General features: G+C 38.6%; 1 pseudogene; it reads left to right on the top strand.

Moving 5' to 3' along the window:
• The first annotated feature begins 3,646 nt into the window (after positions 1–3,646).
• LOC114009350 (uncharacterized) lies at positions 3,647–3,745 on the top strand (annotated as a pseudogene).
• Positions 3,746–4,597: the final 852 nt, after the last annotated feature.

Genomic DNA, 4,597 nt, shown 5'->3' with positions numbered 1-4,597 from the left:
AGTAATGGTTATGTCACTGGAAACCCACATAGCCAACCACAGTTTGAGTCCCGGACCCAGAGGCTTGAAACATGTTGAGCACATTGCATGCATGTATTCATACCCAAAATCCTAGAAGGAGAATGGAGAAAAAGGGATTGTGGCATGACCATTTCACACTTTCTGTCTTTCTGTCTTTCCAGTAAGAGCAAGCGCACGTGCCCTATAGCAAAAATCTCTTTGAAAAAAAATTCATCTACATAAAACCCAACATCAAGTTCAGAAAGAAAGAGTCTAACTGTCCGATTTCCAATGGCTCAAAACTGTAGAACACTGGGAACTCAAAGTCAATCAAATCATCTGTTCTGTTTACACAAGAATAGATAGAAACAGGACAAGTGGAATTCAGGTTCTGAAATGACACATATCGGCATTAGGAAATGAGGCCAAGAGAGAACAGAGAGAAACAAACAAGACAATACTAACTAGATGAGCTCAGATTTAAGCAAAGGATTTGTGAAAGAAGCATGAAGACTGAATAGCCAAGAAGAGAACGTGATACCAGAAAACCATATGAAACAGTGGCTGCTGCTGCCCAAGATCTGAATCAATCTAGGAGTGGAAACTAGTCAGGGCCTTCAGGTAAACAAGGATTCTTTACGTGCAATGCAAAAGGAAAACAGAAAGAAAGAAAACTTTGCCAAAGTATATCCTTGGCTGGTCATGAGCAGCCTTTCATAGGCTAGGATAATTTAAGGGACCTGAAAGGTTTATAGGTTGCTGTGTTTTAAGTACGAAATTTAAATAGCTATATTTAGTCCTGTAGGGAGTAAAGCAGATTCTTGAAACTTACATTGCCTACTTGTTTGCTTTTTTAGCTTGCATAGGGTGCATGCACAAACCAGAGAGAGAGAGAGAGAGAGAGAGAGTGAGAAAGCACTCCCCAAGGAGGATGATGGGATGACCATAATGCAATCCCTTCTGTTCCATTTTCCTCTTGGGAGTATGGATATGCATACACATGCACTCAGCATGTTTTTCAAGTTGCCAGGTTTAGCACTTGAACCATGCAGTCAGCCATGTGGGATCCAGCCACTTGAACCATTATGCTACCTAGCTGGCCCAACATTGCCCACTTTATTGAATAGAAGTATGTCCAGAAAAACAGCTCTACTTTTCAGCCATTAAATTCTAACATCTAGGGGCCACCAGATGATGTAATGGTTACGTCACTGGACTTCCACATAGCTGACCACAGTTCGACTCCTGGACTCTGTGGCTTAAAACACTTACCAGACATGTGTGCATGCATACCCAAAATTCTGAGAAGAGAATGGAGGGGAAGGGATCATGTCATGGTCATCCTCCCCTGGGAGGTGATTTCTCACTTTCTGTCTCTCTGTCTCTCTGGTGAACACACACATCCTATAGCAAAAATCTCTCTTTAAAAAATAAAAAATCTGGGACCAGCATTGGTGTAATGGCTATATAGCTGGACTCTCATGTAGCCAACTATGGTTCGAGTCCCAGATCCAGTGGCTTAAACTCACTCCGGGTACATGTGCACGCATGCCTAAGATCTCAAGAGGAGAATGGAAGAGAGGGGATTGCGGTGTGACTATCCCCTCCCCCGGGGGTGGTGATTTCTCACTTTCTGTCTCTCTGTCTCTGTCTTTCTGGTGAGTGCACATGCCCTATAGCAAAAACCTTTCAAAAAAATAAAAATAAAAATTCCAGCATCTATACATATTTGAGAGGTGGCGACACAAAGGAAGTTTTCTAATTCTGAATTTTGCAGTGACATCGAGAGGCACATGACAGAGCCCCAGGAGCCCTAAAGTTATGGGTTGCCTCATCACTGTTCCAGCTGATATGCTATGTGGTTTATAAACATTATTTCATTTAATCCTAGTATGATACTAAACATTGGTCCAACATCTTCTCTATGCCTCTAGGTAAACATATGATAAAAGGTAAAATATCAGCTGTCTATATTCTATAAAAGCATAGTAATTATTCTTTTTATTTAATTTTTATTTATTCATTCATTTATTTTAATTTGACCAAAGAAAGGCACAGAGCAAGAGAGAGGGAGAGTGAGAAAGCAAGCCACCAGGTCCAGGACTCAGACCCCAGTCGGCCATGTGGGAGTGTCCAGCGCCTTAACCACCACGCCACCTGCTGGCCCCAATAATTTTCTTTCACATAGATGAATCACCAGCTTATTTCAAATATCCGTGATCTATCTTGCTCCACAAATTAGCAACATCTGCTAAAATCAGCATATAAACTCACAGAATGCCAGGATGTTAAAAGAAAAAAATCCCTCTGCCATATAAGGATTGATCCTGGGCCAGACAGTGGTGCAGAGATAAAAGGTAATACTCTGCGAGGCAGACCCACATGGGAAGGTTCTGGGTTCATGTCAGGAGACCTCCCTAAGTACATGAGACATGCATATGCCAATGTACTTCAAAGATTTTAGATTAGATAAAAAAGAAACTTGCCCAATCAAGAGGGACTATAAGCCATTCAAATTTATTGCAATACTATAGAATCACTTTCAGAAGCACATGAAGAAACTAAAGTCTTCCATGATTAAATGTCCTTTCAAAAAATTCCCTTCCAGGATTAACATACTGCAACATTTTCTATGTTACCACACTGAGGAAATTAAGATCTAAAGGCTTCATCCTGGAACTATTTAGAGGAGAGACAAGAGAGTTCATTTATTTTAAGAATCCAGATCGAGACCCACACAATTCAACATTCACTTCTTCATTCAAAGGTCACTAAAATGCATACGTCAGACATCTGCTGCTTTCTTTTACGAATGCTGAATTTTAAACCCAATAAGTTTAAATGCGGCTCTAATATAATCTACAAATGACCTTACTAAGTCTTTCTACATGCCATAAAAGTACATTAATTGTATCATTTTATTTAAGTTCCCAACTTGCTGTGATGTATTAGCATATTAAAATTAACTCTGCAGGCTCTAATCATTTCACCTTCTGAGCCAACTTACCAGGACAAATTTGATAAAATTATAGTACCCCCTTGTGGTCTTACCTTCATACCCTACTAGGATGGTTTGTGATATTATATTATTTTAAAATCTTCTTCCCCTAAGATCAGTGGATAACTAATTAACCTTTTCTAAACTCGAATAGAATCATGGGGAAATTAAAAGGGCTATCAGATTGTGAGTGCCAGCGAGACAAGGTAGCATGTTATCATAAAGAATATTTGTAACATGCATATAATTTTTCCTGAAGTAAAACACTCTGAAGAAATGCTTCTGTAGACTTATATATATAGCCAAATTAAAGTACATAACTCAAATTACTCACTGGGTTTGCTTGTTTTGCCAGCAAATTCAAATCAGTGAAGGGATGAAAATGATTTTTTTTTTAAGAATTATTTATTTTATTTTATTTATTTATTTATTTATTTATTGTTTAATTTGACTAGAGAAAGACAATGAGAGAAAGGGAGATTAAGAAAGCAAGCTACCGGGTCCAAGACTGGAACTGTGGTCGGCCATGTGGGCGTGGCACCTTAACCACTACACCACCTCTCGACCCAAAAATGGTATTTTTTAAATAGTAAACCAATGGTAAATTCTTTGCAAATCAGGAAGGAAAATGCAATCATTTTGCTCATTTAGCATATATGCTCATATGCTAAAATTGGAATGATACAGAGATTAGCATGGTCCCTGAACAGGGATGACACACAAATTCATAATGCATTCTTTTGTTTGTTTGTTTGTTTGTTGTTGCTGTTTTTGCCATGGGGCACATGCACTCACTGGAGAGAGACAGAAGGAGGGAAAATGAGAAATCACCACCCAGGGGGCTAGCCATGCTGCTATCCCTTCTTCTCCATTCTCCTCCTGGGATTTTTGGCACACATGCATATATGCCCAGCATGATTTTCAAGCCACCAAGTCTGGGACTCAAACCATAGTCAGCTATGTGAGAGTCTAGCACTTTAACCACTACACCACCTGCTGGCCCTGATATTCTCTACTTTTTAGTCAACATAAGATTCTCTCAGGGTACAGCTCGTAACATGGTGGTTAAGGCATTGGACTCCCACATGGCTGATTGCTGTTCAAAGCCCAGACCTGGTGGCTTGCTTCTCTCTTTCTCTCTCTCTGGTGAATGTACATGCCCTGTAGCAAGATAAAAAATAATAATAATGATAAATAAAATGAAATAAATAATTCTTTAAAAAAAATCCTCCCTAAGGCACATCATTGCTAAATGCAATCATTTTTCCCCTCACACTTCATCCAATTTTCTTCTAGACAATCTCCTGGGTCATTGGTAATGTCATGACATGTTTTTGTACAGAAAAACAGAAAAATATATCATGACTTTCCTGATGACCTAATAATTTAACTGTATATTGCTATCGTTGTTTTATTATTTTATCAGTTTATAATATCATTTAGCAAAATTAGTAAGACTATTGGACACATACTTATATACAAAATTTTTCCTGGCTTCATTTTTGTTTCAATCTTTTGTTTGCTGTCCCACCTTAAAAAGATACCCGATTTCAATCTCCTGATTTCCTCACTAATTGATTTTTGTCTTATTCTAAAATA

The sequence above is a fragment of the Tupaia chinensis genome, unplaced genomic scaffold (genome assembly GCF_000334495.1).
Source record: "Tupaia chinensis unplaced genomic scaffold, TupChi_1.0 Scaffold000523_1, whole genome shotgun sequence".
Classification (NCBI taxonomy): domain Eukaryota; kingdom Metazoa; phylum Chordata; class Mammalia; order Scandentia; family Tupaiidae; genus Tupaia; species Tupaia belangeri.
Note: the sequence above shows the minus strand (reverse complement) of the source record. Positions and strands in the feature narration are given on the sequence as shown.